Genomic DNA, 12,500 nt, shown 5'->3' with positions numbered 1-12,500 from the left:
GCATGGTCCTGACCGTTGTCCCCAGGTGCTTCCATACCTGCATAGCAGCATGATCTGTTTGCGCCATTCTCCTTTTGCCAGCCTGACTGTGTATACGTCCAATTAGCTGGCATTGGACGTTGATGTCACGATACCAGGTAATTTAGATTTATCTATTCGTCCAGTTACGGGACGGGAAGCCATGCAGGCGTCATCGGTGTTTGGAATTTGGTGCGGGGCTTTTTCCACCCACTTTTCTTCTCCCTGATTGTTACATGGAGTCAAAGCAATTGTGGGGTTTGAACTCATCTTTTAACTACCCTACATGAAGGAAATCAAAGGCTTTTAAGGGTTATTGGAGGAGTTTGGGCCCGTTCTTTGATTTTCATTGGTAAGGGGTGTGGTGGTGGTGGGGCTGCAGGTTGGGAGGTGGGAGAGAATGGGATAGATATGTTGAGCATGGATGCCAAGATCGTTATTTTTAGTCTGGTTGTACGTGACGTCGAATCTGCCAGTACATGATAATTTTTGCGACCCTCGTAAGATGTTTAAAGATCGAATGCATGCGCGCTTACTCTATCTACATGAAATGCAAACATATATGCAGTTAGTTGCTGCAAATATGTCATAATTCCTATGATTTAATCCTTGTGCAAGGGGTATACTGTAGTTGACATTTATGAAATTTCATGAAATTCTGAAGTGTTACATCCATAGATTTAATCAAGACAGTATTGCATGTAAGTATTTATATGTTCCTTAGGTAAGAAATACAACCATTATTTAAATAAGGAAGTATTATAAACAACAGTTTTAATTTGGCGAGACAGTTTGTTTTTTTAATTGAATACATTTCATTCTCCAGATATTTCCTGTGCAGATATTTTATATATATGTATGTATATATATATATATATATATATATATATATATATATATATATATATATATATATATATATATATATATATATGTATGTATGTATGTGTGTAAATATATATATATATATATATATATATATATATATATATATATATATATATATATATATATATATATATATATATATATATATATATATATATATATAAGTAAGCATTCACTGAAGATGCAGGTAATGAGGTAGTCTCAATCAATTTTGCACCATTTTTTTTTTTTTTTTTTTTTTTGCATCTTTTATTCAATTTCATTGAGGACCATCTTAAAGGGAGGGGGTTGTCTGGCGCAGCAGGGGAGGAGTTTTGGTGTGTTGCTGAATGAATGAATGAATGAATGAGTAAGTATCGATTCGTGTTAGTACAGCGTGTTTTGTTTGTTATCCCCCCAATGCGTTTTTATTGTCTGTGTACTACTGACGATTGTGCCAGTTGGTTGTGCAATGAGTTATTTTAGCCTCTGTCCCATGCTATGATGTATATGTACATAAATAACATTGTTCAGTCTAAAAGATGAATCCTCTTTGATTGAACATGCAGAGATTTTTTTTCCTTTTTGTTGGAGTATGTGATCTCTTTATATGGTCATTCAAATTGTTATTTTGTAGTATACTTTGCTCGTAATTAAGATATGACATACGGTACATATAGGGCATACATTTGCTCTGTAATGTGATTTCACATCTCAGTTGTTCATGTTAGCTGCAGGATGGCGTGATACGATTAGTAGAAAATAATAGAAAACAAATTTGAGTGTGAGGTAATTGATTAATTCATTATATATCATTAATCTTTTTTAAACTTCGCAAGTGATGTAACGAAAAGTGAATATAGATAATTTTGGTTTAATATCAAGACTTTTATTTAGTAAATTAGTAAATTCAAAAGAACCAAACGTCAGTTCATGACAATTTGTATCACGAACAGTTAACATATGGCCAATACTTTAATGACACGCCCACTCTTATGAGCTGTAGACTTGTCTGAGGTAAATGTAGTTTGTCTCACACTTAACCTGTATAACTTAATTCAGCCGATCACATCTGTGTCGGCTCCACAGATGTGATCGGCTGAATTAAGTTATACAGGTAAGTGTTCGAAAATTAATTTTAAATTTAAAAATGTAATTTTTGTAGTTTGTGTTTCGTATCGTGATGGTGGTTTTAACATTATAACGTGGGTTCTCACTAAAACTCAATTACAATTTAGTTTTTCTCACTTCGAATAAATCCTGGGTTTCTTACTGATAATATACATAATGATAGGGCATGTTTATTTATATTTCGTTTTTTCTCCTTTTGAAACCTTTGAGATTTTTGGTTTGAAGGTTTCAGTCTTACATGGAACTCGAGTGAATTATAAACCTTTAATCATAAGAGAAGGATATTGGTTAAATCGCATCATTCATTAGTTACTCATTGGTGTCTGTAGTCTGCAATTCTTTTTCGGGATCATCTTTGGGGAAATGATAATGTTTATTGTGTTTTCTATCAAAAGTCGTCTGATACTTTTTCTTTGTTAAATTCAAGAGTTTATTTGGTGTAGAATACTTAATAGAAATTTTGAATATACTGTCCGTAAAATTGATTAAAAATTTATTTCCGTCCTTCGTCAGCTCAAATACCATATAAAATATTGTCTTCCTAGTAGCTTATATCGTATGCATATGCGTGTACATCAAGTATGAATATAGGTTTTTGTGCACACATGAGGTTTTCTTGTCGTGGATATTGTTTACTTATTGTAAAAGTTATTAAATTGATAAAACTGATCTTAATTCATGGTAATGTAATTGTAATTGATATGCCAAGTTCTCTAAAACATTGAAGTATTTAACAGTGATTATAGTGGTCTTTTATCTTTTGTCGGATTTGCTTATTTATTGATTCCTTTATGAAACCTAAGGATTTTAATGAAAAATCTAGAAAAAAATAAATAATGCTAGTAAATCATAGTCATAACCATTAAATTGTACCCCTGATCTGGATTTTAATGTCTGGCACCGTCATTCAGTTAGTTTTGTGTGCATGAGCAATTAGAATTTTCATAATTCTGACCCTCTTTTCCATTCAGATCTTCCTATACTGTCCTAATCCTGTACGTAATGCTGTTAATTCTAAGCCTCGCCTTCTCTATCATAAAGCTCAATACTGCGCTGTGTTCTAGAAGTTTTATTCCAGCTGTGATCAGATTGTGGAATCATCTTCACAAGTCTGGTTGTTGAGAGGAGGGAACTTGAGAAGTTCAAATTTGTTGCAAATTCTTATATGTTGAACAGGGTGACAGAAGTCTCATTTCATAATTTGTTAAGGAATTCTCTGTTGCACATTGTCACTGATCTTAATATGTTTTCTATATATTTTTTATTTACAATTTATTTGTTAATTCTCTACTTCTTGTCCACATTAGGCTGCTTTTCTTGATGGACCCCTGGGGCTTGTAGCTTTTTTTTTTTTTTTTTTTTTTTTTTTTTTTTTTTTTTTTTTTTTTTTTTTTTTTTTTTTTTATAAGGATTCTAACTTGGTTAGAAATAATGCTATTGCTAATGGAAAGCTTTGATTTTGTTTCAAAATTTTACTATTGGTGTTGTGATAGATTCATGAAGGGTTGAATGTATTACTGACCTTCAATTCCGTAGTAAATTTTTAAGATTTATATATGATTGAAGTTAAGTCATTAGATTGGTTCATCAGTTTGAGGATATATTCCAGTCAGAATACATGAGATCGATTGATTGATTGATTTGAGGTTTTCTGGCATCCTGCAATATATGAGATGTGTCTTGCGTAAGGGTTCAAGTATTTTGCTTATCAGCGTGACTGACATATTTAATGACGTTTTTCTGAACATCATGAAGATTCCTGTACCAACCGTGTTTCACACAATTGTACATAATTCCTTTTGTATATATTATGCTTGTATTTTCGCTCCTCCCTCGCACTAAAACGAACATGAAAATTCCTGTCTGGTTTTTCCTCTGTGATAATGTCTGTCTTGTGAACTTGTCATGTCCTGTTGCCTTGAGGTTTTGTATATAAGGAGAGTGTTCCACAACAATATAACTCAGTCGTTTCCAATCTGCCTTTGAGTTCACATCCTCTCCCTGCCCACCAACCGTGTTTCACACAATTGTACATAATTCCTTTTGTATATATTATGTACAATTGTGTGAAACACGGTTGGTACATTCCGTTTGTTATATGACATTGATTTTCTTCTTATTTCTTTTTTTTTTTTTTTTTTTTTTACGAAAACCACCCAGGTTTATACACAAATTTCAGATATAATGGAGAATACTTACCACATGTAAAATGATGATTATTTAAATAAAACTTCCATTTTATCATCATGGTCCTCATTTTGGGATGAAACGGTTACTCTTAAGGCACAAGTCTCTTCTTTCCCAGTGATTCTTTTATACAGATAGTGATTGTTAGTTTAAGTTAAGAAAACGTTTAATAAATTTGATGAGAAGTGCAAAGAGATTGTAATAGGAAAACCTGTGGTCTATACATTTTGATTTGTAGATAAGTCATATTTATTCAATTAAATTGCATCATGAGATTTAGCTTTGAATGTTTCGAGTAAGTAAATTGAATTATGTTGACGTATGACTACATCCAAAGATTTTATTGATTCACCATTCAAGAATGTAGTTTTATATATATATATATATGTATATATATATATATATATATATATATATATATATATATATATATATATATATATATATATATATATATATATACAGTATATATACACTCTTATAAAAATTATTAAGAATGATTAAGCTTTAGTTCCATTGGTACTCAGAATTTTTTGTTTTGCTCCTACCAGATTTTTTGGAAGAATCTCACTTTAAAGACTTCCGTGGTAAGAATTAAAACAAATTTTACTACTCTTATAACTAGTCGATTTTGTGTATTTTGAATTGTATCAACTGAGTTCGTAGTTTTTTTGCTTCTTGGTAAACCACATCCGTTCCCATAATCAGTTTTGTATAGTATTCTAAAAGTGTATCTTGTCAACGCACGTCTTAAGAAGCTGAAAGTTTTGGGTTCTTTTAGTAAAACATTACATTGAAATGACGTTAAGGAAACAAATACTGTAGATGTAATCACAAAGACTGATTAGATCGATTCAAGTTTATTGCTTTACTTTGAAATCTACACTTCTTTAATTTTTTTTTTTTTTTTTTTTTTTTTTTTTTGCTGTATTATTAGTATGAATAAACAAGTCATGAATTATACTTGTGGTTAATTTCATCCGGCCGTGAAATTGATATTGATGACCCATTCTTCTTTTTCTTTCTGTAGTCTTACTGGCTGGACATTTTTGGATAATACTGTAGAATAGAGGAATTAGAGGCAATGTTTGATAGAATAAGATTATGGACTCTTATCTTGAATTTTTAGAGATAAGATGACCATCCTTTAATTGGTTGGTACATTCTGTATATATTTTTTCCCGTGACCAAGCATGATTTGACTAATCACTTCACATATACTCATATTTTATCTTTTAAAGGAATTATGACACGTTTTTGGCTTACTTAGTCTAAGTATGGATAGTCTTCTCAAATCTCTTTTCCAATTTTATTTCATGATCTGAGAGCGGTGATTGTCTATCAATTTCAGTGTTTATAAATAGGCGAGCGATTGTGACGCAGTTCCGGTAGGCCCTGCTGCTTCCTCCGGTGCCTTAGATGACCGCGGAGGTAGCAGCAGTAGGGGACTCAGCAGTATGAAGCTTCATCTGTGGTGAAATGTGGGAGGTTGGGCTGTGGCACCCTAGCAGTACCAGCTGAACTCGGCTGAGTCCCTGGTTAGGCTGGAGGAACGTAGAGAGTAGAGGTCCCCTTTTTTGTTTTTTCTTGTTGATGTCGGCTACCCCCCAAAATTGGGGGAAGTGCTTTTGGTATATGTATGTATGTATATCTATATGTATGTGTATATATATGTATATGTGTATGTATATATATGTATATATATATGTGTATGTGTACATATATATATATGTATGTAGATAAATAGGTTTGAAATAACATCGCAATGGAGGGGGAATTTTTGTCCTTCTGAGAAACAGTTGAAGTTACTGCTTGCTTCTTTATGATTGGCATAAGATGGAATTTGACGAGGATTGGCTTAAGTGAAAACCTGAGGTGAAATAGGAAATATACTTGTATAATATTATAGGGCTATAATTTTCTTGACAAATTTAGGCCTCTCTGTACAATACATAAGAATATGCATTAAACAAAATATAGTATTCTCTCTACACATGTTTATTATGATAGTTTCGATATTCATGTTTAGTAACTGACAGTAGTCAAGCAATGATGGACGTTTTTTCCTTCAACTTCTTTACTCAAAAGACGTAGGTTTCATTGATAAGAAAAAAAAGTTCCTTTTAGTCAATCCACACAATACATTTTTTTATGGCAATGTAAGAAGGTAAGAAACTTTTAAACGGAGCACTATTAGACCTTGTGTAATGAAGAGACCGAATTAGACCTTGTGTAATGAAGAGACCGAATTAGACCTTGTGTAATGAAGAGACCGAATTAGGCCTTGTGTAATGAAGAGACCGAATTAGGCCTTGTGTAATGAAGAGACCGAATTAGGCCTTGTGTAATGAAGAGACCGAATTAGGCCTTGTGTAATGAAGAGACCGAATTAGGCCTTGTGTAATGAAGAGACCGAATTAGGCCTTGTGTAATGAAGAGACCGAATTAGGCCTTGTGTAATGAAGAGACCGAATTAGGCCTTGTGTAATGAAGAGACCGAATTAGGCCTTGTGTAATGAAGAGACCGAATTAGGCCTTGTGTAATGAAGAGACCGAATTAGGCCTTGTGTAATGAAGAGACCGAATTAGGCCTTGTGTAATGAAGAGACCGAATTAGGCCTTGTGTAATGAAGAGACCGAATTAGGCCTTGTGTAATGAAGAGACCGAATTAGGCCTTGTGTAATGAAGAGACCGAATTAGGCCTTGTGTAATGAAGAGACCGAATTAGGCCTTGTGTAATGAAGAGACCGAATTAGGCCTTGTGTAATGAAGAGACCGAATTAGGCCTTGTGTAATGAAGAGACCGAATTAGGCCTTGTGTAATGAAGAGACCGAATTAGGCCTTGTGTAATGAAGAGACCGAATTAGGCCTCGTGTAATGAAGAGACCGAATTAGGCCTCGTGTAATGAAGAGACCGAATTAGGCCTCGTGTAATGAAGAGACCGAATTAGGCCTCGTGTAATGAAGAGACCGAATTAGGCCTCGTGTAATGAAGAGACCGAATTAGGCCTCGTGTAATGAAGAGACCGAATTAGACCTCGTGTAATGAAGAGACCGAATTAGACTTGGCTCCCAAGTCAAATCGATTACTGTTAGCGGACTTCCCCTCTTCAAAAGGGGCAATGTAAATGATGAAACAGAGAGGAAAGCATGAAATTCCTAAATACCTGAAAGACTGGCGTTTTGAAAAACTAACCATATTGGCTATTCTTTCCTCCTGTTCACAACTCCATTACATTGTCTGCAACCAAAGGGGTCGTTTTGCGCTTTTCTTTCCTTTGAACTTCCTCTCGTGTAGTAACTGACAAGTCAAGAGTAGGTAACTGTCGAGAGGTTTTTGCTTTCAATAATGTTGTTTATCTTAAATTCTGAGAAATATGTGGCAATTGACCTGCTTGCCAACTTTATTATATCAATAAGATCAATATCATTTTAATGATAATTAGCTCATGCTCGTGAAATTTTAGTTAAATATTGACATTGAGGGTAGAATGCTGAAACCTCGCCATGGTTTGAGCAGGAAAGTGAAGTAAAATAATCAGCATACAAAACACTTGAGTGATTCACTTGCCTAAACGTTTTCAGTATATTTAATGCTCATTTATGAACATATCTCCATATTATATATATATATATATATATATATATATATATATATATATATATATATATATATATATATAATCACTTCACATATTCCTATGATTGCATGTGATATTTCATTTTGTAATTTAAGTATTCAGCTATATTTCGTAGAACCTAACTGATATATTTATGAAGTAATTGGACGACTTGATTTTAATCTAAGGCTTCTTATGGGTTATGCCTTATTTTGCAACGTTTTTAAAGATTCAAGAATGGTTTTGGGCAGTATTATTATTGCCATCATAACCGAGAGTAATATCTTTAAAATATATCCGGAAATGTCTTCAGAAAAGATCTCGTAATTTCTTGAAAGTTATTAATACGGTGAGATTTGGTTAAGAAGTGACCGCAGTTTAGCTTTATGCATAATGATTTATTGAATATGTTCAGGATATTATTGTTGTGTGCAGGTGGAAATTTATTATTAATGCAAATTTAGGGCGAAAATCACAAAGTAACATATTTTCTTTATACATAATGTCTACAATGGCTAATATTTATGAGAGGAAATCTTAGATTCGGCAGATTTTCTTTCTTTAAATTTGTTTGACTCTTTTAGAATTTTAGGTGTGATTCTCGACCGCAAATTTACTTTTGAGAAACACATTAGGTCTGTGTCTTCTTCAATTGCACAAAAAATTGTCTTATTGAGAAAGTCTTACAAGATTTTCGGTGATAAATCTATTCTGAAGAAGTGTTTTAATTCTTTCATTCTACCTTGTTTAGAGTATTGTTCTCCTGTCTGGTCTTCAGCTGCTGATTCTCATCTTAATTTGTTGGACAGAAACTTACAGTCTATTAAATTTCTCATTCCTGATCTAGATATTAATCTTTGGCACCGTCGTTCAATTAGTTCGTTATACTTGTTGCATAAGATTTTTCATAACTCTGACCATCCTTTACATTCAGATCTCCCTGGACAATTCTATCTTGTTCGTAATACTAGGCAGGCAGTTAATTCTAATAGCCAGACCTTCTCCATCACGAGACTCAATACTACGCAGTATTCTAGAAGTTTTATTCCAGCTGTTACCAAGTTGTGGAATGATCTTCCTAATCGGGTAGTTGAATCAGTAGAACTTCAAAAGTTCAAAGTTGGAGCAAATGTTTTAATGGTGACCAGGCTGACATGAATCTTTTTATAGTTTATATATGACATATCTGTTGTTGATGATGTTAATAGTTTATATAGGACATATCTGTTTTAACGTTGTTACTGTTTTTAGAATGGTTTATTGTTAATTTATTCTCATCTTTTCATCATTTATTTATTTCCTTATTTCCTTTCCTCACTGGGATATTTTTCCCTATTGGAGCCCTTAGGCTTATAGCATCGTAATTTTCCAACTTGGGTTGTACCTTGGCTAGTAATAATAATAATAATTAATAATAATGATAATCATTAATAATACATGCCTAATCGGGATAACATTTATGAGAAGTCTTGGATTTATCATAACTCGTTGAAGAGGTATGAACATAATGCCACTAAACACGTTGGTGTATGTGTGTGTGTGTGTGTGTGGGTGTGTGTGGTAATTTTGTACATCAACTTTGAGGTAGTGGGTTAGGATTACTTTTATTAGAAAGTAGGATGTGTGAAAGTACGCGATTATAATTAGCACAATTTCTTTTGATGAAACATCTACTTGGGATAAGTCACGGTCTGGAATATAAGACAGTCCCATAGTTCATATTGATTTGTATTACTCAAAATCCTTATTTTGAAAGTCAATCTGATATATAGAAGGTGTTATATTGCTTCATTTAGTCACAGTAATCGTGAATAAAGGAAAATCACATTCAGTACAAGGAAACAGATAGACTAGGTCCACATTCTTATAAGCAGATCACACTGTCGTAAGGATATATATACATTTCGATAAATTTGTAATGTTTTTTTATTCATGTTAGTTCACCCTTCAATAACACGGTGTTCTTTGGGTGCCTCAATTATCAAAATGACATTTTAAAAATGCAACGTGTAGATATAAGTTTGTAGACTGCGGTCTTTCATTTTCATAATTATTTTAGAGAATTATTAGCCTTCATAATACAGGAGAGTTTACACACACACACCTCTCTCTCTCTCTCTCTCTCTCTCTCTCTCTCTCTCTCTCTCTCTCTCTCTCTCTCTCTCTCTCTCTCTCTCTCTCTCTCTCTCTCTCTCTCTCTCTGTTTATTAAATGGGTATCTAATATCCTCAGGTTAGGCAGATGTTCGTAGCCATCATAAATCATTCCTAAAATTTCCAGTAAGAAGAGCGGTCATCCGGGAGCGTCTCTCTATTTTTAAAATGATTTGTTATATTGACATTTGAAATATGAATTAGCATATATTTCTGAATAAGGTATGTGCTACCTTATGATATACCTCGATATTAAAACTTGGGTCAAAGGCATTTATTAAATTCTTGTAAATACTTGAGATTTAATGAGAAAAAAGAAAATATTTTCACGTTAATCATTCATTGTTTTCGACTGACTTCAGTGGGTTAGTTAAAAATTTTCCTGCTTCTTGATCCGTTAATAGCAGCACAGGAACAATGCATTGACGTGTGTACAAGGACGCCTGTAATGACGACTTATGCTGCTGTTTCGTTATCATAAGGACTTAAGAATTGAAAGTTTGATATACTAGTGTACGCGACCCGTTAGATATGTCGGCTAAATATTTAGATAGATATGCACACACACAGAATCCTTCCCAACCCCCCCCCCCCTCCTTTCCTAACTACAACCCTCTTGTTCGGCAATTTTTGAGAGATTGTTTTCCGAGTGTATGACTACTCCTTCTCCCCCTACCCCAGCATGACAGGAAAGATATAGGAATATATATATATCTATATATATACATATACATATATATATATACATACATATATATATATATACATATATATATATATATATATATATATATATATATATATATATATATATATATATATATATATATATATATATGTATATGTATACACACATATACATATAGCCAGGCACTTCCTCATATAGTTTTGAACGTCTTTTGGCAAAACATCTAAACATTTCCTAGTTTGCAATTTGGCTTTCATAAAGGCCTTGGAGCATGAGATGCTTTTCTTAGAATCTCCAATACTATACAGAAATCCCGAGATTGTAGTCAGAAGTTCGTATGATTGGCCTTGATTTCCTGCACTCTTTGACCATATTAACCATGCGACTTTTTTTTTTTTTCAAACTCGAACAGTTAGGAGTACGTGAGTCTTTTCTTAGGATAAGTATTTAATTTTTAAATAATAGATTGCAAAGAGTTGTTGATGAGCACCATCCATAGTGCTATCTGGTGTTCCTCGGGGTAGTGTTCTGTGGCCCATTACTTTTCATACTATATACACATATGGTTTGGCCTATAAAACAAGTTTGTTGCATATGCAGATGATGCTATTCTCTTTGCTTCATTTCTATTTACGGAATGGAAATCTGGGGTTGCTGAATCCCTTACTAGAGATCTAGCTAAATTAGTGTATGGTGCAAATCATGGGGCATGAAGTTAAATCCTAACAAAACTCAAAGTAAGTCGAGGACATTGGTTCCTCGTCATCCAGAACTCCGCATTTATAATGTTTCTTTAACTTTATAGCTCTTTTTAAAATTTTAGGTGTGATTCTTAACAGTAAATTTACTTTTGAAAAACATTTGATCTACAATTACACAAAAAAGGGGGCTTATTTAAAAAGTTGAAAGTTTTTTGGTGATCAATCTATTCGGAAATGATTTAGTTCTTTCATTTTACCTTGTCTCGAGTATTGTTCACCTGTCTGGTCGTCAGCTTCTGACTCTCATCTTAATTTGTCGAACAAAAACTTGCAGGTTATTCAATTTCTTACTGATGAACTATATATCAATCTCTGACACCGTCGTTCATACATTTAATTCTTTTTGTATGTTGCATAAAATATCTTTTACAAGTTTGACCATCACTTGCTTTCAGATTTTCCCAGACTATACCATCATGTACTAAGTATGCAGTTAGTTTTAAGAGGCCTGCCTTTTTCCATCATAATTCTCAACACTCCAGTGTTCCAGAAGTTTTATTCCAGCTATGGCCAGATCTTGGAATGATCTTTCTAACAATAAGTTGAATCGGTGGAACATCAGAAGTTGAAACTTGAAGCGAATGTTTTTATGTTGAACAGGTTGACATGATTCTTTTTCCGTTATTTGTATATGACAGATTATCTTTTTACTATTACTTTACATACATAGTTTTTTATTTGTGTCCTTTTCTCACTGGGATAGTTTCCCTGTTGGAGTCCTAGTTCTTGTAGCATCCTGTTCTTCCGACTAGGGTTGAAGGTTATTTAAAAATAATAGTAATAATAAAAATAATAATAATAATAATAATAATAATAATAATAATAATAATAATAATAATGATAACAATTATGACAGTTCTGGCACTGGGAAATCTTAAGATTATACAAAGATTCCTACCGGAAACACGTTGACGCCACAAAAGCAATTCATACATAAAATCTATATATATATATATATATATATATATATATATATATATATATATATATATATATATATATATATATATATATATACATTACTGTATATATATATATATATATATATATATATATATATATATATATATATA

The 12,500-nt window shown here is 32.8% G+C and overlaps 1 protein-coding gene across 1 annotated transcript in view; it reads left to right on the top strand.

The window, feature by feature from the left end:
* The window catches only part of trio (trio Rho guanine nucleotide exchange factor), a 979,236-nt gene that overhangs the window by 592,717 nt on the left and 374,019 nt on the right, over window positions 1-12,500 (top strand). The gene's annotated exons all lie outside the window — the stretch shown is intronic.

The sequence above is a fragment of the Palaemon carinicauda genome, chromosome 11 (assembly GCF_036898095.1).
Source record: "Palaemon carinicauda isolate YSFRI2023 chromosome 11, ASM3689809v2, whole genome shotgun sequence".
NCBI classification, from domain to species: domain Eukaryota; kingdom Metazoa; phylum Arthropoda; class Malacostraca; order Decapoda; family Palaemonidae; genus Palaemon; species Palaemon carinicauda.
The sequence above is the reverse complement of the archived record's forward strand: the minus strand, read 5'-3'. Positions and strand labels throughout refer to the sequence as shown.